Source organism: Carcharodon carcharias, chromosome 12, assembly GCF_017639515.1.
Source record: "Carcharodon carcharias isolate sCarCar2 chromosome 12, sCarCar2.pri, whole genome shotgun sequence".
Classification (NCBI taxonomy): Eukaryota; Metazoa; Chordata; class Chondrichthyes; order Lamniformes; family Lamnidae; genus Carcharodon; species Carcharodon carcharias.
This window is the reverse complement of record NC_054478.1, coordinates 3,320,829-3,347,255: the sequence shown is the minus strand read 5'-3', so window position 1 is coordinate 3,347,255 and position 26,427 is coordinate 3,320,829.

The following is a 26,427-nucleotide window of genomic DNA, read 5'->3' as shown; positions in this document are numbered from 1 at the left end:
CCTGAATAAATAATCATTCTGCACAATGACACTGTGAGTGAAACTTTCCCTGAATAAACAGTAACTCTGGACAATTACACAGTGAGTGATCCTTACCCTGAATAAACAGTGACTCTGTACCATTACACCGTGAGTGACACTTACCCTGTATAAACACTGACCCTGTACAGTTACACAGAGAGTGATGCTTACCCTGAATAAACAGTGACTCTGTACAGTTACACAGTGAGTGAAACTTACCCTGAATAAACAGTGACTCTGTACAGTTACACAGTGGATGACCCTTACCCTGAATAAACAGTGACTCTGTACAGTTAGACAGTGATTTACATTTACCCTGAATTAACAGTGACTCTGTACAGTTACTCAGTGAGTGACTATTACCCTGTATAAAGAGTGACATGGTACAGTTACACAGTGAATGACCCTTACCCTGAATGAATAGTCACTCTGTAGAGTGACACAGTGAGTGAAACTTACCCTGAATAAACTGTTACTCTGTACAGTTACAAAGTGAGTGATCCTTTCCCTGAGAAAACAGTGACTCTGTACAGTTACACAGTGAGTGATACTTACCCTGAGTAAACAGGGACTCTGTACAGTGTCACAGTGAGTGATCCTTAACCTGAATAACGAGGGACTATGTACAGTTACACACTGTGTGACCCTTACCCTGAATAAACAGAGACTGTGAACATTGACACAATGAGTAGTGATACTTACCCTAACTAAACAGTGACTCTGTACAGTTACCGAATGAGTGACACTTAGTGTGATTAAAAAGTGCCACTGGACAGTTACACAGTGAGTGATCCTTACCCTGAATAAACAGTGACTCTGTACAGTTACACAGTGAGTGATCCTTACCCTGAATAAACAGTGACCTTATACAGATACACAGTCAGTGAACATTACACTGAATAAACAGTGACATTGGACGGTTACACAGTGAGTGATACTTACCCTGAATAAACGCTGAACCTGTACAGTTACACAGTGAGTGACACTTACCCTGATTAAACAGTGACTCTGTACAGTTACACAGTGAGTGATCCTTACCCTGAATAAACAGTAACTCCGAATAGTTACAGTGAGTGACACTTACCCTGATTAAACAGTGACTCTGTACAGTTACACAGTGAGTGATCGTTACCCTGAATAAACAGTGACTCTGTACAGTTACACAAATAGTTTCCCTTACCCTTTATAAGCAGTGACCCTGTACAGTTACACAGTGAGTGACCCTTACCCTGAATAAACAGTGACTGTACAGTTACACAGTGAATGACCATCACCCTGAATAAACAGTGACTCTGTACAGTTACACAGTGAGTGATCCTTACCCTGAAAAACAGTAACTCTGTATAGTTACACAGTTAGTTTCCCTTACCCTTTATAAACAGTGACCCTGTACAGTTAACAGTGAGTGACCCTTACCCTGAATAAACAGTGACTGTACAGTTACACAGTGAATGACCATCACCCTGAATAAACATTGACTCTGTACAGTTACACGGTGAGTGATCCTCACTTGAATAAACAGTGACTCTGTACAGTGACACAGTGAGTGATCATTACCCTGAATAAACATTGACTCTGTACAGTTACACAGTGAGTGATCATTACCCTTAATAAACAGTGACTCTGTACAGTTACACGGTGAGTGATCCTCACCTGAATAAACAGTGACTCTGTACAGTTACACAGTGAGTGATCATTACCCTGAATAAACATTGACTCTTTACAGTTACACAGTGAGTGATCATTACCCTGAATAAACATTGACTCTTTACAGTTACACAGTGAGTGAAACTTAACCTGAATAAAGAGTGACTCTGTATAGTTACACAGTGAGTGACACCTACCCTGAATAAACAATGACTCTCTACACATACACTGTGTGTGACACTTACCCTGAATAAACAGTGATTCTGTACAATTACACAGTGGGTAATACTTATGCTGAATAAACAGAGACTCTGTACCATTACACAGTGAGTGAACCTTACCCTAAATAAACAATGACACTGGACAGTTACACAGTGAGTAATCCTTACCCTGAATAAACAGTGACTCTGTACATTTACACAGTGAGTGTTCCTTACCGTGAATAATCAGTGACCCTGTACAATCACACAGTGAGTGGTCCTTAACCTGATTAAACAGTGACTCTGTACCGTTACATGGTGAGTGATCCTTACCATGAATAAATAGTGACTCTGTACCGTTAAACGGTGAGTGATACTCACCCTGAATAAACAGTGACTCTTTACAGTTACACAGTGAGTGATCATTACCCTGAATAAAGAGTGACTCTGTACAGTTACACAGTGAGTGATCCTTACCCTGAATAAACAGTGACTCTTTACAGTTACAGAGTGAGTGATCCTTACCTTGAATAAATAGTTACGCTGTACAGTTTCACAGTGAGTGATCCTTACCCTGAATAAACAGTGACTCTGTACAGTTACACTGTGATTGATCCTTACCCTGAATAAAAAATCACTCTGTACAGTTACACTGTGATTGATCCTTACCCTGAATAAAAAATCACTCTGTACAGTTACACAGTGAGTGACACTTACCATGAGTAAACAGTGACACTGTACAATCACAAAGTGAGTCATCCACATCCTGAATTAACAGGGACTCTGTACAGATACACAGTGAGTGACCCTTACCCTGAATAAACAGGGACACTGTAGAGTGACACAGTGTGTGATCCTTACCCTGAATAAACCGAGACACCGTCCAGTTACATAATGATAGACAAAAACCCTGAATAAACAGTGACTCTGTACAGTTACACAGTGAGTGACACTTACACTGAATAACAGTGACATTGTACAGTTACACAGTGAGTGATCATTACTCTGAATAAATAGTGACTCTTTACAGTTACACAGTGAGTGATCCTTACCTTGAATAAATAGTGACGCTGTACTTAATTAACAGTGAATGTGTACAGATACACAGTGAGTGACCCTTACACTGAATAAACAGTAAGACTGTGTGGTTATATAGTGAGTGACACTTACCCTGAATAAACAGTGACTCTGTACAGTTACACCGTGAGTGATCCTTACCCTGAATAAACAGAGACTCTGTATAGTTACACAGTGAGTGATCGTTACCCTGAATAAACAGTGATACTGTACAGTTACACATTGTATGATAATTACCCTGAATAAACCACGACTGTACAGTTACACAGTGAGTGATCCTTATACTGAATAAACAGGGACTTGGTACATTTACGCAGTGAGTGACAATTACACTGAATATACACAGACTCTGTACAGTTACATAGTGAGAGACAATAACCCTGAATAAACATTGACTCTGTACAGTTACACAGTGAGTGATCCTTAACCTGAATAAACCGAGACTCTGTACAGTTACATAGTGAGTGACAATAACCCTGAATAAACAATGACTCTGTAAAGTTACACAATGAGTGAAACTTACCCTGAATGAACAATGACTTTGTACAGTTACACAGTGAGTGACCCTTACACTGAAGAAACAATAACACTGTATAGTTGCATGGTGAGTGATCCTTACCTGGAATAAACAGAGACTCTGAAGAGTTCCATAGCGAGTGATCCTTAAACTGTTAAATAAACAGTGACTCTGTACAGTGACACAGTGAGTGATCCTCACCTGAATAAACAGTGACTCTGTACAGTTACACAGTGAGTGATCCTCACCTGAATAAACAGTGACACTGTACAGTTACACAGTGAGTGATCCTTACCCTGAATAAACAGTGACTCTTTACAGTCACACAGTGAGTGATCCTTACCTTGAATAAATAGTGACGGTGTACAGTTACACAGTGAGTGATCCTTACCCTGAATAAACAGTGACTCTTTACAGTTACACAGTGAGTGATGTTTATACTGAATAAACAGGGACTTGGTACAATTACGCAGTGAGTGACAATTACACTGAATATACAGAGACTCTGTACAGTTACATAGTGAGTGACAATAACCCTGAATAAACAGTGAATCTGTACAGTTACACAGTGAGTGATCGTTACCCTGAATAAACAGTGACACTGTACAGTTACACTTTGTGTGATATTTACCCTGAATAAACAGTGACTGTGTACAATTACACAGTGAGTGATCCTTTCCCTGAATAAATAGTGACTCTGTACAGTTACACAGTGAGTGATCCTTACCCTGAATAAACAGTGACTCTTTACAGTCACACAGTGAGTGATCCTTACCTTGAATAAATAGTGACGGTGTACAGTTTCACAGTGAGTGACACTTACCCTGAATAAACAGTGACTCTGTACAGTTACACAGTGAGTGATCCTTACCCTGAATAAACAGTGACTCTGTACAGTGACACAGTGAGTGATGTTTATACTGAATAAACAGGGACTTGGTACAATTACGCAGTGAGTGACAATTACACTGAATATACAGAGACTCTGTACAGTTACATAGTGGGTGACAATAACCCTGAATAATTAGTGACTCTGTACAGTTACACAGTGAGTGATCGTTACCCTGAATAAACAGTGACACTGTACAGTTACACTTTGTGTGATATTTACCCTGAATAAACAGTGACTGTGTACAATTACACAGTGAGTGATCCTTTCCCTGAATAAATAGTGACTCTGTACAGTTACACAGTGAGTGATCCTTACCCTGAATAAACAGTGACTCTTTACAGTCACACAGTGAGTGATCCTTACCTTGAATAAATAGTGACGGTGTACAGTTTCACAGTGAGTGACACTTACCCTGAATAAACAGTGACTCTGTACAGTTACATAGCGAATGATCCTTAAACTGCTAAATAAACAGTGACTCTGTACAGTGACACCGTGAGTCACCCTTACCCTGAATAAACAGAGACTCTGTACAGTTACACAGTGAGTGATCCTTACCCTGAATAAACAGTGACTCTGTACAGTTACACAGTGAGTATTCCTTACCCTGAATAAACAGTGACTCTGTATAGTTACACAGTGAGTGATCGTTACCCTGAATAAACAGTGATACTGTACAGTTACACATTGTGTGATAATTACCCTGAATAAACCGCGACTGTACAGTTACACAGTGAGTGATCCTTATACTGAATAAACAGGGACTTGGTACATTTACGCAGTGAGTGACAATTACACTGAATATACACAGATTCTGTACAGTTACATAGTGAGAGACAATAACCCTGAATAAACATTGACTCTGTACAGTTACACAGTGAGTGATCCTTAACCTGAATGAACCGAGACTCTCTACAGTTACACAGTGAGTGATCCTTACGTTGAATAAATAGTGACGCTGTACAGTTTCAGAGTGAGTGATCCTTACCCTGAATAAAAATTGTATCTGTACAGTTACACAGTGAGTGACAATTACCCTGAGTAAACAGTGACTCTGTACAATCACACAGTGAATGCTCCTTACAGTGATTGAACAGTGACTCTGTGCAGTTATACAGTGAGTGATCCTTACCCTGAATAAACAGTGAATCTGTACAGTTACACAGTGAGTCATCATTACCCTGAATAAACTGTAAGTCTGTACAATTACACGGTGAGTGATCCTTATCCTGAATAAACAGAGACTCTTTACAGTAACACAGTGAGTGATCCTTACCTTGAATAAATAGTGACGCTGTACAGTTTCACAGTGAGTGATCCTTACCCTGAATAAACATTGACTCTGTACAGTTACACAGTGAGTGATCCTTACCTTGAATAAGTAGTGACGCTGTACAGTTTCACAGTGAGTGATCCTTACCCTGAATAAACATTGACTCTGTACAGTTACCCAATGAGTGATCCTTACCCTGAATAAACATTGACTCTGTACAGTTACACAGTGAGTGATCCTTACCCTGAATAACCATTGTATCTGTACAGTTACAATGTGAGTGACACTTACTCTGAGTCAAAAGTTACACTGTACATTCACACAGTGAGTGGTCCTTACAGTGATTGAACAGTGACTCTGTGCAGTTACATGGTGAGTGGTCCTTACTCTGTTTAAACCGTGACACTGTACAATTACACGGTGAGTGAACCTTACCCTGAATAAACAGTGACTGTACACAGTTACACAATGAGTGACCCTTACACTGAATAAACAGTAAGACTGTGTAGTTATATAGTGAGTGACACTTACCCTGAAGAAACAGTGACTCTGTACAGTTACTTAGCGAGAGATCCTTAAACTGCTAAATTAACAGTGACTCTGTACAGTCACACAGTGAGTGACCCTTACCCTGAATAAACAGAGACTCTGTGCAGTTACACAGTGAGTGAACGTTACCCTGAATAAACAGTGACTCTGTACAGTTACATGGTGAGTTATCCTTACCCTGAATAAACAGTGACTCTGTATAGTAACACAGTGAGTGATCGTTACCCTGAATAAACAGTGACACTGTACAGTTACACTTTGTGTGATATTTACCCTGAATAAACAGTGACTGTGTACAATTACACAGTGAGTGATCCTTACCCTGAATAAACAGTGACTCTTTACAGTCACACAGTGAGTGATCCTTACCCTGAATAAACATTGACTCTGTACAGTTACCCAATGAGTGATCCTTACCCTGAATAAACATTGACTCTGTACAGTTACACAGTGAGTGATCCTTACCCTGAATAACCATTGTATCTGTACAGTTACAATGTGAGTGACACTTACTCTGAGTCAACAGTTACACTGTACATTCACACAGTGAGTGGTCCTTACAGTGATTGAACAATGACTCTGTGCAGTTACATGGTGAGTGGTCCTTACTCTGTTTAAACAGTGACACTGTACAATTACACGGTGAGTGAACCTTACCCTGAATAAACAGTGACTCTTTACAGTCACACAGTGAGTGATCCTTACCTTGAATAAATAGTGACGCTGTACAGTTTCACAGTGAGTGACACTTACCCTGAATAAACAGTGACTCTGTACAGTTACATAGCGAATGATCCTTAAACTGCTAAATAAACAGTGACTCTGTATAGTTACACAGTGAGTGATCGTTACCCTGAATAAACAGTGATACTGTACAGTTACACATTGTGTGATAATTACCCTGAATAAACCGCGACTGTACAGTTACACAGTGAGTGATCCTTATACTGAATAAACAGGGACTTGGTACATTTACGCAGTGAGTGACAATTACACTGAATATACACAGAATCTGTACAGTTACATAGTGAGAGACAATAACCCTGAATAAACATTGACTCTGTACAGTTACACAGTGAGTGATCCTTAATCTGAATGAACCGAGACTCTGTACAGTTACACAGTGAGTGATCCTTACGTTGAATAAATAGTGACGCTGTACAGTTTCACAGTGAGTGATCCTTACCTTGAATAAAAATTGTATCTGTACAGTTACACAGTGAGTGACAATTACCCTGAGTAAACAGTGACTCTGTACAATCACACAGTGAATGCTCCTTACAGTGATTGAACAGTGACTCTGTGCAGTTATACAGTGAGTGAACCTTACCCTGAATAAACAGTGACTGTATACAGTTACACAATGAGTGACCCTTACACTGAATAAACAGTAAGACTGTGTAGTTATATAGTGAGTGACACTTACCCTGAAGAAACAGTGACTCTGCACAGTTACTTAGCGAGAGATCCTTAAACTGCTAAATTAACAGTGACTCTGTACAGTGACACAGTGAGTGACCCTTACCCTGAATAAACAGAGACTCTGTGCAGTTACACAGTGAGTGAACGTTACCCTGAATAAACAGTGACTCTGTACAGTTACATGGTGAGTTATCCTTACCCTGAATAAACAGTGACTCTGTATAGTAACACAGTGAGTGATCGTTACCCTGAATAAACAGTGACACTGTACAGTTACACTTTGTGTGATATTTACCCTGAATAAACAGTGACTGTGTACAATTACACAGTGAGTGATCCTTTCCCTGAATAAATAGTGACTCTGTACAGTTACACAGTGAGTGATCCTTACCCTGAATAAACAGTGACTCTTTACAGTCACACAGTGAGTGATCCTTACGTTGAATAAATAGTGACGCTGTACAGTTTCACAGTGAGTGATCCTTACCCTGAATAAACATTGACACTGTACAGTCACACAGTGAGTGATGCTTACCCTGAATAAACAGTGACTCTTTACAGTTACACAGTGAGTGATCCTTACCTTGAATAAATAGTGACGCTGTACAGTTTCACAGTGAGTGATCCTTACCCTGAATAAACATTGACACTGTACAGTCACACAGTGAGTGATGCTTACCCTGAATAAACAGTGACTATTTACAGTTACACAGTGAGTGATCCTTACCTTGAATAAATAGTGACGCTGTACAGTTTCACAGTGAGTGATCCTTACCCGGAATAAATATTGACTCTGTAAAGTTACACAGTGAGTGATCCTTACCCTGAATAAACAGTGACTCTGTACAGTTACACAGTGAGTGACAATTACCCTGAGTAAACAGTGACTCTGTACAATCACACAGTGAGTGGTCCTTACACTGTTTGAACAGTAACTCTGTACAGTTACACAGTGAGTGATCCTTACCCTGAATAAACAGTGACTCGGTACAATTACACAGTGAGTGATCCTTACCCTGAATAAATAGTGACTCTGTACAGTTACACAGTGAGTGATCCTTACCCTGAATAAACAGTGACTCTGTACAATTACACGTTGTTGGTTCTTACCCTGATTAAACATTGACACTGTACAGTTACACAGTGAGTGACCCTTACAGTAAATAAACAGTAACACTGTATACTTACATAGTGAAACTTACCCTGAATAAACAGTGACTCTGTACAATTACTTAGCGAGTGATCCTTAAACTGCTAAATAAAAAGTGACTCTGTACAGTTACACAGTCAGTGATGCTTACCCTGAAAAAACTGAGGCTGTACAGTTACACAGTGAGTGACCTTTACCCTGAATAAACAGTGATTCTGTACAGTTACTCAGTGAGTGAACCATACCCTGAATAGACATTGACTCTGTAAAGTTACACAGTGAGTAATTATTAATCTGAATAAATATTGACTCAGTAAAGTTTCACAGTGAGTGATCCTTACCCTGAATAAACAGTGAATCTGTACAGTTACACACGAATGATCCTTACCCTGTTTAAACAGTGACTCTGCACAGTTACACAATGAGTGATCATTACACTGAATAAACAGTGAATCTGTCCAGTTACACAGCAAATGATCCTTACCCTGAATAAACAGGGACACTGTACAGTGACACAATGAGTGATCCTTACCCTGAATAAACCGAGAAATGTACAATTACATAGTGAGTGACACTAACCCTGAATAAAGAGTAACTCTGTACAGTTACACAGTGAGTGATCCTCACCCTGAATAAAGAGTGATTCTGTACCGTTAAACAGTGAGTGATACTCACCCTGATTAAACAGTGACTGTGTACAGTTACACAGTGAGTGATCCTTACCCTGAATAAACAGTGACTCGGTACAATTACACAGTGAGTGATCCTTACCCTGAATAAATAGTGACTCTGTACAGTTACACAGTGAGTGATCCTTACCCTGAATAAACAGTGACTCTTTACAGTTACACAGTGAGTGATCCTTACCTTGAATAAATAGTGACGCTGTACAGTTTCACAGTGAGTGATCCTTACCCTGAATAAACATTGACTCTGTACAGTTACACAGTGAGTGATCCTTACCCTGAATAAACAGTGACTCTTTACAGTTACACAGTGAGTGATCCTAACCTTGAATAAATAGTGACACTGTACAGTTTCACAGTGAGTGATCCTTACCCTGAATAAACATTGTATCTGGACAGTTACACAGTGAGTGATACTTACCATGATTAAAAAGTGACACTGGACAGTTACACATTGAGTGATCCTTACATTGAATAAACAGTGTCTCTGTACAGTTGCACAGTGAGTGACACTTACCCTGTATAAACATTGACTGTGTACAGTTACACAATGACTGACGCTTACCCTAAATAAGTAGTCCCTCTGTACAATGATACAGGGAGCGAAACTTTCCCTGAATAAACAGTGACTCTGTACAGTTAAACAGTAAGTGATCCTTAACCTGAATAAACAATGAATCTGTACCGTTTCACGGTGAGTGATCCTCACACTGAATAAACAGTGACTCTGTACAGTTACACAGTGAATGATCCTTACCCTGAATAAACAGTGACTCTGTGCAATTACACAGTGAGTGACCCTTACCCTGAGTAAATATTGACTCTGTACAGCTACACAGTGAGTGATCCTCACCCTGAATGAACAGTGACTCTGTACAGTTACACAGTGAGTGATCCTCACCCTGAATAAACAGCGACTCTGTACAGTTACACAGTGAGTAATCCTTACCCTGAATAAACAGTGACTCTGTACAGTTACACAGTGAGTGATCATTACTCTGAATATTCAGTGACTCTGTGCAATTACACAGTGAGTGACCCTTACCCTGAGTAAATATTGACTCTGTACAGCTACACAGTGAGTGATCCTCACCCTGAATAAACAGTGACTTTGTACAGTTACACAGTGAGTGATCCTCACCCTGAATAAACAGTGACTCTGTACAGTTACACACTGAGTAATCCTTACCTGAAAAAACAGTGACTCGCTACCTTTACACAGTGATTAACAGTTACCCTGAATAAAGAGTGATTCTGTACAGTTAAACATTGAGTGATCCTTACCCTGAATAATCAGTCACTTTGTACAGTTACAGAGTGAGTGACCCTTACCCTGAATAAACAGTAACTCTGTATATTTACATAGTGAGTGACACTTACCCGGAAAAAACGGTGACTCTTTACAGTTACACAGTGAGTGACCCTTACCCTGAATAAATAGTGACTCTACAGTTAAAAGTGAGTAATCCTTACCCCGAATAAACAGTGACTCTGTACAGTTACACAGTGATTGATCCTTACCCTGAATAAACCGTGACTCTGTACAGTTACACAGTGAGTGACATTTACCATGAATAAACAGTGACTCTGTACAGTGACACAGTGAGTGATCCTTACCCCGAATAAACAGTGACTCTGTACATTTACACAGTGAGTGACATTTACCATGAATAAACAGTGACTCTGTAGAGTTGCACAGTGTGTGACCCTTACCCTGTATAAACAGTGACTCTGTACAGTTGCACAGTGAGTGACCCTTACTCTGAATAAACAGTGACTCTGTACTGTTGCACAATGAGTGACACTTACCCTGTCTAAGCAGTGACTGTGTACAGTTATACAGTGAATTACGTTTACCCTGAATAAATAGTCGGTCTGTACAATGACACAGTGAGGAAACATACCCTGAATAAACAGTGACTCTGTACAGTTACACAGTAAGTGACCCTTAACCTGAATAAACAGTGAATCTGTATGGTTACACGGTGAGTGATCCTTAACCTGAAAAAACAGTGACACTGTATAGTTACACAGTGAGTGACACTTAACCTGAATAAACAGTGACTCTCTACAGTTAAACGGTGATTGATCCTTACCCTAAATAATCAGTGATACTGTGCAGTAACACAGTGAGTGATCCTTACCATGAATAAACAGAGAATCTGTAAAGTTACACAGTGAGTGATCCTTACCCTGAATAAGCAGAGGCTCTCTACAGTTACACAGTGAGTGATACCCTGAATAAACAGTGACTCTGTACAATTACACAGTGAGTGATCCTTACCCTGAATAAACAGTGACTCTGTACAGTTACACAGTGAGTGATCCTTACCCTGAATAAACAGTGACTCTGTACAGTGACACAGTGAGTTATCCTTACCGTGTATAAAGAGTGACTCTGTATAGTTACTCAATGAGTGACACTCACCCTGGATATATAGTGACTCTCTACAGTTACAAAGTGAGTGATCCTTACCCTAAATAAACAGTGACACTGTACAGTAACACAGAGAGTGATCCTTATCCTGAATAAACTGAGGATCTGTACAGTTACACAGTGAGTGATACATACCCTGAATTAAAAGTGACCCTGTACAGTTACACAGTAAGTGATCCTTATCCTGAATAAACAGTGACTCTGTACAGTTACACAGTGAGTGATGCTTAACCCTGAATAAACAGTGAGTCTGTACAGATACACAGTGAGTGACCCTTACACTGCATAAACAGTAACTTTGTATAGTTACACAACTGTGTGACCCATATACTGAATAAACAGTGACTCTGTACAGTGACACAGTGAGTGATACTTATCCTGAATAAACAGTGACTCTGTACAGTGACACAGTGAGTGATACTTATCCTGAATAAACAGTGACTCTGTACAGTTACAAAATGAGTGATACTTACCATGATTAAAAAGTGACACTGGACAGTTACACAGTGAGTGATCATTACACTGAATAAATTGTTACACTGGACGGTTACACAGTGAGTGATCCTTACCCTGAATAAACACTGACTCTGTACAGTTACACAGTGAGTGATCCTTACCCTGAATAAACTGTGACTCTGTACAGTTACACACTGTGTGACCCTTACCCTGAATAAACAGAGACTGTGAACATTGACACAGTGAGTAGTGATACTTACCCTAACTAAACAGTGACTCTGTACAGTTACAAAATGAGTGACACTTAGTGTGATTAAAAAGTGCCACTGGACAGTTACACAGTGAGTGATCCTTACCCTGAATAAACAGTGACCTTATACAGATACACAGTCAGTGAACATTACACTGAATAAACAGTGACATTGGACGGTTACACAGTGAGTGATACTTACCCTGAATAAACGCTGAACCTGTACAGTTACACAGTGAGTGACACTTACCCTGATTAAACAGTGACTCTGTACAGTTACACAGTGAGTGATCCTTACCCTGAATAAACAGTAACTCCGAATAGTTACAGTGAGTGACACTTACCCTGATTAAACAGTGACTCTGTACAGTTACACACTGAAACATCCTTAACCTGAATAAACATTAATTCCAAATAGTTACATTGAGTGACGATTAACCTGAATAAACAGTGACTCTGTAGTTACACAGTGAGTGATCCTTATCCTGAATAAACAGAGGATCTGTACAGTTACACAGTGAGTGATACTTACCCTGAGAAAACAGTGACTCTGTACAGTTACACAGTGAGTGACCCTTACCCTGTATAAACAGTTACTCTATGCAGTTAAACTGAGTGACCCTTACCCTGAATAAACAGTGACTCTGTACAGTTACACAGTGAGTGATCCTTACACTGAATAAACAGTGACTCTGTACAGTTACACAGTGAGTTATCCTTACACTGAATAAACAGTGACACTGTACAGTTACACAGACAGTGACCCTTACCCTGAATAAACAGTGACTCTGTACAGTTACACAGTGAGTGATCCTTACCCTGAATAAACAGTAATTCCGAATAGTTACAGTGAGTGACACTTACACTGAATAAACAGTAACTTTGTATAGTTATACAGTTAGTGACCCTTACGTGTATAAATAGTGACTCTGTACAGTTACACAGTGAGTGAACCTTACCCTGAAAAACAGTAACTCTGTATAGTTACACAGTTAGTTTCCCTTACCCTTTATAAACAGTGACCCTGTACAGTTACACAGTGAGTGACCCTTACCCTGAATAAACAGTGACTGTACAGTTACACAGTGAATGACCATCACCCTGAGTAAACAGTGACTCTGTACAGTTACACAGTGAGTGACCCTTACCCTGAATAAACAGTGACTGTACAGTTACACAGTGAATGACCATCACCCTGAATAAACAGTGACTCTGTACAGTTACACAGTGAGTGACCCTTACCCTGTACATAGAGTGACTCTGTACAGTTACAGTGAGTGACCCTTACCCAGAATAAACAGTGACTCTGTACAGTTACACAGTGAATGACCCTTAACCTGAATAAATAATCATTCTGCACAATGACACTGTGAGTGAAACTTTCCCTGAATAAACAGTAACTCTGGACAATTACACAGTGAGTGATCCTTACCCTGAATAAACAGTGACTCTGTACCATTACACCGTGAGTGACACTTACCCTGTATAAACACTGACCCTGTACAGTTACACAGAGAGTGATGCTTACCCTGAATAAACAGTGACTCTGTACAGTTACACAGTGAGTGAAACTTACCCTGAATAAACAGTGACTCTGTACAGTTACACAGTGGATGACCCTTACCCTGAATAAACAGTGACTCTGTACAGTTAGACAGTGATTTACATTTACCCTGAATTAACAGTGACTCTGTACAGTTACTCAGTGAGTGACTATTACCCTGTATAAAGAGTGACATGGTACAGTTACACAGTGAATGACCCTTACCCTGAATGAATAGTCACTCTGTAGAGTGACACAGTGAGTGAAACTTACCCTGAATAAACTGTTACTCTGTACAGTTACAAAGTGAGTGATCCTTTCCCTGAGAAAACAGTGACTCTGTACAGTTACACAGTGAGTGATACTTACCCTGAGTAAACAGGGACTCTGTACAGTGTCACAGTGAGTGATCCTTAACCTGAATAACGAGGGACTATGTACAGTTACACACTGTGTGACCCTTACCCTGAATAAACAGAGACTGTGAACATTGACACAATGAGTAGTGATACTTACCCTAACTAAACAGTGACTCTGTACAGTTACCGAATGAGTGACACTTAGTGTGATTAAAAAGTGCCACTGGACAGTTACACAGTGAGTGATCCTTACCCTGAATAAACAGTGACTCTGTACAGTTACACAGTGAGTGATCCTTACCCTGAATAAACAGTGACCTTATACAGATACACAGTCAGTGAACATTACACTGAATAAACAGTGACATTGGACGGTTACACAGTGAGTGATACTTACCCTGAATAAACGCTGAACCTGTACAGTTACACAGTGAGTGACACTTACCCTGATTAAACAGTGACTCTGTACAGTTACACAGTGAGTGATCCTTACCCTGAATAAACAGTAACTCCGAATAGTTACAGTGAGTGACACTTACCCTGATTAAACAGTGACTCTGTACAGTTACACAGTGAGTGATCGTTACCCTGAATAAACAGTGACTCTGTACAGTTACACAAATAGTTTCCCTTACCCTTTATAAGCAGTGACCCTGTACAGTTACACAGTGAGTGACCCTTACCCTGAATAAACAGTGACTGTACAGTTACACAGTGAATGACCATCACCCTGAATAAACAGTGACTCTGTACAGTTACACAGTGAGTGATCCTTACCCTGAAAAACAGTAACTCTGTATAGTTACACAGTTAGTTTCCCTTACCCTTTATAAACAGTGACCCTGTACAGTTAACAGTGAGTGACCCTTACCCTGAATAAACAGTGACTGTACAGTTACACAGTGAATGACCATCACCCTGAATAAACAGTGACTCTGTACAGTTACACAGTGAGTGACCCTTACCCTGTACATAGAGTGACTCTGTACAGTTACAGTGAGTGACCCTTACCCAGAATAAACAGTGACTCTGTACAGTTACACAGTGAATGACCCTTACCCTGAATAAATAATCATTCTGTACAATGACACTGTGAGTGAAACTTTCCTTGAATAAACAGTAACTCTGGACAATTACACAGTGAGTGATCCTTACCCTGAATAAACAGTGACTCTGTTCAGTGACACAGTGAGTTATCCTTACCCTGTATAAAGAGTGACTCTGTATAGTTACTCAATGAGTGACACTCACCCTGAATATAAAGTGACTCTCTACAGTTACAAAGTGAGTGATCCTTACCCTAAATAAACAGTGACACTGTACAGTAACACAGAGAGTGATCCTTATCCTGAATAAACAGTGACTCTGTACAGTTACACAGTGAATGACCCTTACCCTGAATAAATAATCATTCTGTACAATGACACTGTGAGTGAAACTTTCCCTGAATAAACAGTAACTCTGGACAATTACACAGTGAGTTATCCTTACCCTGAATAAAGAGTGACTCTGTTCAGTGACACAGTGAGTTATCCTTACCCTGTATAAAGAGTGACTCTGTATAGTTACTCAATGAGTGACACTCACCCTGAATATAAAGTGACTCTCTACAGTTACAAAGTGAGTGATACTTACCCTAAATAAACAGTGACACTGTACAGTAACACAGAGAGTGATCCTTATCCTGAATAAACAGAGGATCTGTACAGTTACACAGTGAGTGATACTTACCCTGAGTAAACAGGGACTCTGTACAGTGTCACAGTGAGTGATCCTTAACCTGAATAACGAGGGACTATGTACAGTTACATAGTGAGTGACACTTACACTGAATAAATAGTGACTCTGTACAGTTACACAGTGAGTGATCCTTACCCTGAATAAACTGTGACTCTGTACAGTTACACACTGTGTGACCCTTACCCTGAATAAACAGAGACTGTGAACATTGACACAGTGAGTAGTGATACTTACCCTAACTAAACAGTGACTCTGTACAGTTACAAAATGAGTGACACTTAGTGTGATTAAAAAGTGCCACTGTACAGTTACACAGTGAGTGATCCTTACCCTGAATAAACAGTGACCTTATACAGATACACAGTCAGTGAACATTACACTGAATAAACAGTGACATTGGACGGTTACACAGTGAGTGATACTTACCCTGAATAAACGCTGAACCTGTACAGTTACACAGTGAGTGACACTTACCCTGATTAAACAGTGACTCTGCACAGTTACACAGTGAGTGATCCTTACCCTGAATAAACAGTAACTCCGAATAGTTACAGTGAGTGACACTTACCCTGATTAAACAGTGATTCTGTACAGTTACACAGTGAGTGATCCTTACCCTGAATAAACAGTGACTCTGTATAGTTACACAGTTAGTTTCCCTTACCCTTTATAAACAGTGACCCTGTACAGTTACACAGTGAGTGAACCTTACCCTGAATAAACAGTGACTGTACAGTTACACAGTGAATGACCATCACCCTGAATAAACAGTGACTCTGTACAGTTACACAGTGAGTGACCCTTACCCTGTACATAGAGTGACTCTGTACAGTTACAGTGAGTGACCCTTACCCAGAATAAACAGTGACTCTGTACAGTTACACAGTGAATGACCCTTAACCTGAATAAATAATCATTCTGTACAATGACACTGTGAGTGAAACTTTCCCTGAATAAACAGTAACTCTGGACAATTACACAGTGAGTGATCCTTACCCTGAATAAACAGTGACTCTGTTCAGTGACACAGTGAGTTATCCTTACCCTGTATAAAGAGTGACTCTGTATAGTTACTCAATGAGTGACACTCACCCTGAATATAAAGTGACTCTCTACAGTTACAAAGTGAGTGATCCTTACCCTAAATAAACAGTGACACTGTACAGTAACACAGAGAGTGATCCTTATCCTGAATAAACAGAGGATCTGTACAGTTACACAGTGAGTGATACTTACCCTGAATTAAAAGTGACCCTGTACAGTTACACAGTGAGTGATCCTTACCCTGAATAAAAAGTGACTCTGTACAGTTACACAGTGAGTGTTGCTTAACCCTGAATAAAGAGTGACTGTGCAGTTACACAGTGAGTGATGCTTAACCCTGAATAAACAGTGAATCTGCACAGATACACTGTGAGTGACCCTTACACTGCATAAACAGTAACTTTGTATAGTTACACACTGCGTCACCCATACCCTGAATAAACAGTGACTCTGTACAGTTACAATATGAGTAACACTTACCCTGAATAAACAGTGACTCTGTACAGTTACACAGTGAGTGATCCTTACACTGAATAAACAGTGACTCTGTACAGTTACACAGTGAATGACCCTTACCCTGAATAAATAATCATTCTGTACAATGACACTGTGAGTGAAACTTTCCTTGAATAAACAGTAACTCTGGACAATTACACAGTGAGTGATCCTTACCCTGAATAAACAGTGACTCTGTTCAGTGACACAGTGAGTTATCCTTACCCTGTATAAAGAGTGACTCTGTATAGTTACTCAATGAGTGACACTCACCCTGAATATAAAGTGACTCTCTACAGTTACAAAGTGAGTGATCCTTACCCTAAATAAACAGTGACACTGTACAGTAACACAGAGAGTGATCCTTATCCTGAATAAACAGTGACTCTGTACAGTTACACAGTGAATGACCCTTACACTGAATAAATAATCATTCTGTACAATGACACTGTGAGTGAAACTTTCCCTGAATAAACAGTAACTCTGGACAATTACACAGTGAGTTATCCTTACCCTGAATAAAGATTGACTCTGTTCAGTGACACAGTGAGTTATCCTTACCCTGTATAAAGAGTGACTCTGTATAGTTACTCAATGAGTGACACTCACCCTGAATATAAAGTGACTCTCTACAGTTACAAAGTGAGTGATACTTACCCTAAATAAACAGTGACACTGTACAGTAACACAGAGAGTGATCCTTATCCTGAATAAACAGAGGATCTGTACAGTTACACAGTGAGTGATACTTACCCTGAGTAAACAGGGACTCTGTACAGTGTCACAGTGAGTGATCCTTAACCTGAATAACGAGGGACTATGTACAGTTACATAGTGAGTGACACTTACACTGAATAAATAGTGACTCTGTACAGTTACACAGTGAGTGATCCTTACCCTGAATAAACTGTGACTCTGTACAGTTACACACTGTGTGACCCTTACCCTGAATAAACAGAGACTGTGAACATTGACACAGTGAGTAGTGATACTTACCCTAACTAAACAGTGACTCTGTACAGTTACAAAATGAGTGACACTTAGTGTGATTAAAAAGTGCCACTGTACAGTTACACAGTGAGTGATCCTTACCCTGAATAAACAGTGACCTTATACAGATACACAGTCAGTGAACATTACACTGAATAAACAGTGACATTGGACGGTTACACAGTGAGTGATACTTACCCTGAATAAACGCTGAACCTGTACAGTTACACAGTGAGTGACACTTACCCTGATTAAACAGTGACTCTGCACAGTTACACAGTGAGTGATCCTTACCCTGAATAAACAGTAACTCCGAATAGTTACAGTGAGTGACACTTACCCTGATTAAACAGTGATTCTGTACAGTTACACAGTGAGTGATCCTTACCCTGAATAAACAGTGACTCTGTATAGTTACACAGTTAGTTTCCCTTACCCTTTATAAACAGTGACCCTGTACAGTTACACAGTGAGTGAACCTTACCCTGAATAAACAGTGACTGTACAGTTACACAGTGATTGATCCTTACCCTGAATAAACCGTGACTCTGTACAGTTACACAGTGAGTGACATTTACCATGAATAAACAGTGACTCTGTACAGTGACACAGTGAGTGATCCTTACCCCGAATAAACAGTGACTCTGTACATTTACACAGTGAGTGACATTTACCATGAATAAACAGTGACTCTGTAGAGTTGCACAGTGTGTGACCCTTACCCTGTATAAACAGTGACTCTGTACAGTTGCACAGTGAGTGACCCTTACTCTGAATAAACAGTGACTCTGTACTGTTGCACAATGAGTGACACTTACCCTGTCTAAGCAGTGACTGTGTACAGTTATACAGTGAATTACGTTTACCCTGAATAAATAGTCGGTCTGTACAATGACACAGTGAGGAAACATACCCTGAATAAACAGTGACTCTGTACAGTTACACAGTAAGTGACCCTTAACCTGAATAAACAGTGAATCTGTATGGTTACACGGTGAGTGATCCTTAACCTGAAAAAACAGTGACACTGTATAGTTACACAGTGAGTGACACTTAACCTGAATAAACAGTGACTCTCTACAGTTAAACGGTGATTGATCCTTACCCTAAATAATCAGTGATACTGTGCAGTAACACAGTGAGTGATCCTTACCATGAATAAACAGAGAATCTGTAAAGTTACACAGTGAGTGATCCTTACCCTGAATAAGCAGAGGCTCTCTACAGTTACACAGTGAGTGATACCCTGAATAAACAGTGACTCTGTACAATTACACAGTGAGTGATCCTTACCCTGAATAAACAGTGACTCTGTACAGTTACACAGTGAGTGATCCTTACCCTGAATAAACAGTGACTCTGTACAGTGACACAGTGAGTTATCCTTACCGTGTATAAAGAGTGACTCTGTATAGTTACTCAATGAGTGACACTCACCCTGGATATATAGTGACTCTCTACAGTTACAAAGTGAGTGATCCTTACCCTAAATAAACAGTGACACTGTACAGTAACACAGAGAGTGATCCTTATCCTGAATAAACTGAGGATCTGTACAGTTACACAGTGAGTGATACATACCCTGAATTAAAAGTGACCCTGTACAGTTACACAGTAAGTGATCCTTATCCTGAATAAACAGTGACTCTGTACAGTTACACAGTGAGTGATGCTTAACCCTGAATAAACAGTGAGTCTGTACAGATACACAGTGAGTGACCCTTACACTGCATAAACAGTAACTTTGTATAGTTACACAACTGTGTGACCCATATACTGAATAAACAGTGACTCTGTACAGTGACACAGTGAGTGATACTTATCCTGAATAAACAGTGACTCTGTACAGTGACACAGTGAGTGATACTTATCCTGAATAAACAGTGACTCTGTACAGTTACAAAATGAGTGATACTTACCATGATTAAAAAGTGACACTGGACAGTTACACAGTGAGTGATCATTACACTGAATAAATTGTTACACTGGACGGTTACACAGTGAGTGATCCTTACCCTGAATAAACACTGACTCTGTACAGTTACACAGTGAGTGATCCTTACCCTGAATAAACTGTGACTCTGTACAGTTACACACTGTGTGACCCTTACCCTGAATAAACAGAGACTGTGAACATTGACACAGTGAGTAGTGATACTTACCCTAACTAAACAGTGACTCTGTACAGTTACAAAATGAGTGACACTTAGTGTGATTAAAAAGTGCCACTGGACAGTTACACAGTGAGTGATCCTTACCCTGAATAAACAGTGACCTTATACAGATACACAGTCAGTGAACATTACACTGAATAAACAGTGACATTGGACGGTTACACAGTGAGTGATACTTACCCTGAATAAACGCTGAACCTGTACAGTTACACAGTGAGTGACACTTACCCTGATTAAACAGTGACTCTGTACAGTTACACAGTGAGTGATCCTTACCCTGAATAAACAGTAACTCCGAATAGTTACAGTGAGTGACACTTACCCTGATTAAACAGTGACTCTGTACAGTTACACACTGAAACATCCTTAACCTGAATAAACATTAATTCCAAATAGTTACATTGAGTGACGATTAACCTGAATAAACAGTGACTCTGTAGTTACACAGTGAGTGATCCTTATCCTGAATAAACAGAGGATCTGTACAGTTACACAGTGAGTGATACTTACCCTGAGAAAACAGTGACTCTGTACAGTTACACAGTGAGTGACCCTTACCCTGTATAAACAGTTACTCTATGCAGTTAAACTGAGTGACCCTTACCCTGAATAAACAGTGACTCTGTACAGTTACACAGTGAGTGATCCTTACACTGAATAAACAGTGACTCTGTACAGTTACACAGTGAGTTATCCTTACACTGAATAAACAGTGACACTGTACAGTTACACAGACAGTGACCCTTACCCTGAATAAACAGTGACTCTGTACAGTTACACAGTGAGTGATCCTTACCCTGAATAAACAGTAATTCCGAATAGTTACAGTGAGTGACACTTACACTGAATAAACAGTAACTTTGTATAGTTATACAGTTAGTGACCCTTACGTGTATAAATAGTGACTCTGTACAGTTACACAGTGAGTGAACCTTACCCTGAAAAACAGTAACTCTGTATAGTTACACAGTTAGTTTCCCTTACCCTTTATAAACAGTGACCCTGTACAGTTACACAGTGAGTGACCCTTACCCTGAATAAACAGTGACTGTACAGTTACACAGTGAATGACCATCACCCTGAGTAAACAGTGACTCTGTACAGTTACACAGTGAGTGACCCTTACCCTGAATAAACAGTGACTGTACAGTTACACAGTGAATGACCATCACCCTGAATAAACAGTGACTCTGTACAGTTACACAGTGAGTGACCCTTACCCTGTACATAGAGTGACTCTGTACAGTTACAGTGAGTGACCCTTACCCAGAATAAACAGTGACTCTGTACAGTTACACAGTGAATGACCCTTAACCTGAATAAATAATCATTCTGCACAATGACACTGTGAGTGAAACTTTCCCTGAATAAACAGTAACTCTGGACAATTACACAGTGAGTGATCCTTACCCTGAATAAACAGTGACTCTGTACCATTACACCGTGAGTGACACTTACCCTGTATAAACACTGACCCTGTACAGTTACACAGAGAGTGATGCTTACCCTGAATAAACAGTGACTCTGTACAGTTACACAGTGAGTGAAACTTACCCTGAATAAACAGTGACTCTGTACAGTTACACAGTGGATGACCCTTACCCTGAATAAACAGTGACTCTGTACAGTTAGACAGTGATTTACATTTACCCTGAATTAACAGTGACTCTGTACAGTTACTCAGTGAGTGACTATTACCCTGTATAAAGAGTGACATGGTACAGTTACACAGTGAATGACCCTTACCCTGAATGAATAGTCACTCTGTAGAGTGACACAGTGAGTGAAACTTACCCTGAATAAACTGTTACTCTGTACAGTTACAAAGTGAGTGATCCTTTCCCTGAGAAAACAGTGACTCTGTACAGTTACACAGTGAGTGATACTTACCCTGAGTAAACAGGGACTCTGTACAGTGTCACAGTGAGTGATCCTTAACCTGAATAACGAGGGACTATGTACAGTTACACACTGTGTGACCCTTACCCTGAATAAACAGAGACTGTGAACATTGACACAATGAGTAGTGATACTTACCCTAACTAAACAGTGACTCTGTACAGTTACCGAATGAGTGACACTTAGTGTGATTAAAAAGTGCCACTGGACAGTTACACAGTGAGTGATCCTTACCCTGAATAAACAGTGACTCTGTACAGTTACACAGTGAGTGATCCTTACCCTGAATAAACAGTGACCTTATACAGATACACAGTCAGTGAACATTACACTGAATAAACAGTGACATTGGACGGTTACACAGTGAGTGATACTTACCCTGAATAAACGCTGAACCTGTACAGTTACACAGTGAGTGACACTTACCCTGATTAAACAGTGACTCTGTACAGTTACACAGTGAGTGATCCTTACCCTGAATAAACAGTAACTCCGAATAGTTACAGTGAGTGACACTTACCCTGATTAAACAGTGACTCTGTACAGTTACACAGTGAGTGATCGTTACCCTGAATAAACAGTGACTCTGTACAGTTACACAAATAGTTTCCCTTACCCTTTATAAGCAGTGACCCTGTACAGTTACACAGTGAGTGACCCTTACCCTGAATAAACAGTGACTGTACAGTTACACAGTGAATGACCATCACCCTGAATAAACAGTGACTCTGTACAGTTACACAGTGAGTGATCCTTACCCTGAAAAACAGTAACTCTGTATAGTTACACAGTTAGTTTCCCTTACCCTTTATAAACAGTGACCCTGTACAGTTAACAGTGAGTGACCCTTACCCTGAATAAACAGTGACTGTACAGTTACACAGTGAATGACCATCACCCTGAATAAACAGTGACTCTGTACAGTTACACAGTGAGTGACCCTTACCCTGTACATAGAGTGACTCTGTACAGTTACAGTGAGTGACCCTTACCCAGAATAAACAGTGACTCTGTACAGTTACACAGTGAATGACCCTTACCCTGAATAAATAATCATTCTGTACAATGACACTGTGAGTGAAACTTTCCTTGAATAAACAGTAACTCTGGACAATTACACAGTGAGTGATCCTTACCCTGAATAAACAGTGACTCTGTTCAGTGACACAGTGAGTTATCCTTACCCTGTATAAAGAGTGACTCTGTATAGTTACTCAATGAGTGACACTCACCCTGAATATAAAGTGACTCTCTACAGTTACAAAGTGAGTGATCCTTACCCTAAATAAACAGTGACACTGTACAGTAACACAGAGAGTGATCCTTATCCTGAATAAACAGTGACTTTGTACAGTTACACAGTGAATGACCCTTACCCTGAATAAATAATCATTCTGTACAATGACACTGTGAGTGAAACTTTCCCTGAATAAACAGTAACTCTGGACAATTACACAGTGAGTTATCCTTACCCTGAATAAAGAGTGACTCTGTTCAGTGACACAGTGAGTTATCCTTACCCTGTATAAAGAGTGACTCTGTATAGTTACTCAATGAGTGACACTCACCCTGAATATAAAGTGACTCTCTACAGTTACAAAGTGAGTGATACTTACCCTAAATAAACAGTGACACTGTACAGTAACACAGAGAGTGATCCTTATCCTGAATAAACAGAGGATCTGTACAGTTACACAGTGAGTGATACTTACCCTGAGTAAACAGGGACTCTGTACAGTGTCACAGTGAGTGATCCTTAACCTGAATAACGAGGGACTATGTACAGTTACATAGTGAGTGACACTTACACTGAATAAATAGTGACTCTGTACAGTTACACAGTGAGTGATCCTTACCCTGAATAAACTGTGACTCTGTACAGTTACACACTGTGTGACCCTTACCCTGAATAAACAGAGACTGTGAACATTGACACAGTGAGTAGTGATACTTACCCTAACTAAACAGTGACTCTGTACAGTTACAAAATGAGTGACACTTAGTGTGATTAAAAAGTGCCACTGTACAGTTACACAGTGAGTGATCCTTACCCTGAATAAACAGTGACCTTATACAGATACACAGTCAGTGAACATTACACTGAATAAACAGTGACATTGGACGGTTACACAGTGAGTGATACTTACCCTGAATAAACGCTGAACCTGTACAGTTACACAGTGAGTGACACTTACCCTGATTAAACAGTGACTCTGCACAGTTACACAGTGAGTGATCCTTACCCTGAATAAACAGTAACTCCGAATAGTTACAGTGAGTGACACTTACCCTGATTAAACAGTGATTCTGTACAGTTACACAGTGAGTGATCCTTACCCTGAATAAACAGTGACTCTGTATAGTTACACAGTTAGTTTCCCTTACCCTTTATAAACAGTGACCCTGTACAGTTACACAGTGAGTGAACCTTACCCTGAATAAACAGTGACTGTACAGTTACACAGTGAATGACCATCACCCTGAATAAACAGTGACTCTGTACAGTTACACAGTGAGTGACCCTTACCCTGTACATAGAGTGACTCTGTACAGTTACAGTGAGTGACCCTTACCCAGAATAAACAGTGACTCTGTACAGTTACACAGTGAATGACCCTTAACCTGAATAAATAATCATTCTGTACAATGACACTGTGAGTGAAACTTTCCCTGAATAAACAGTAACTCTGGACAATTACACAGTGAGTGATCCTTACCCTGAATAAACAGTGACTCTGTTCAGTGACACAGTGAGTTATCCTTACCCTGTATAAAGAGTGACTCTGTATAGTTACTCAATGAGTGACACTCACCCTGAATATAAAGTGACTCTCTACAGTTACAAAGTGAGTGATCCTTACCCTAAATAAACAGTGACACTGTACAGTAACACAGAGAGTGATCCTTATCCTGAATAAACAGAGGATCTGTACAGTTACACAGTGAGTGATACTTACCCTGAATTAAAAGTGACCCTGTACAGTTACACAGTGAGTGATCCTTACCCTGAATAAAAAGTGACTCTGTACAGTTACACAGTGAGTGTTGCTTAACCCTGAATAAAGAGTGACTGTGCAGTTACACAGTGAGTGATGCTTAACCCTGAATAAACAGTGAATCTGCACAGATACACTGTGAGTGACCCTTACACTGCATAAACAGTAACTTTGTATAGTTACACACTGCGTCACCCATACCCTGAATAAACAGTGACTCTGTACAGTTACAATATGAGTAACACTTACCCTGAATAAACAGTGACTCTGTACAGTTACACAGTGAGTGATCCTTACACTGAATAAACAGTGACTCTGTACAGTTACACAGTGAATGACCCTTACCCTGAATAAATAATCATTCTGTACAATGACACTGTGAGTGAAACTTTCCTTGAATAAACAGTAACTCTGGACAATTACACAGTGAGTGATCCTTACCCTGAATAAACAGTGACTCTGTTCAGTGACACAGTGAGTTATCCTTACCCTGTATAAAGAGTGACTCTGTATAGTTACTCAATGAGTGACACTCACCCTGAATATAAAGTGACTCTCTACAGTTACAAAGTGAGTGATCCTTACCCTAAATAAACAGTGACACTGTACA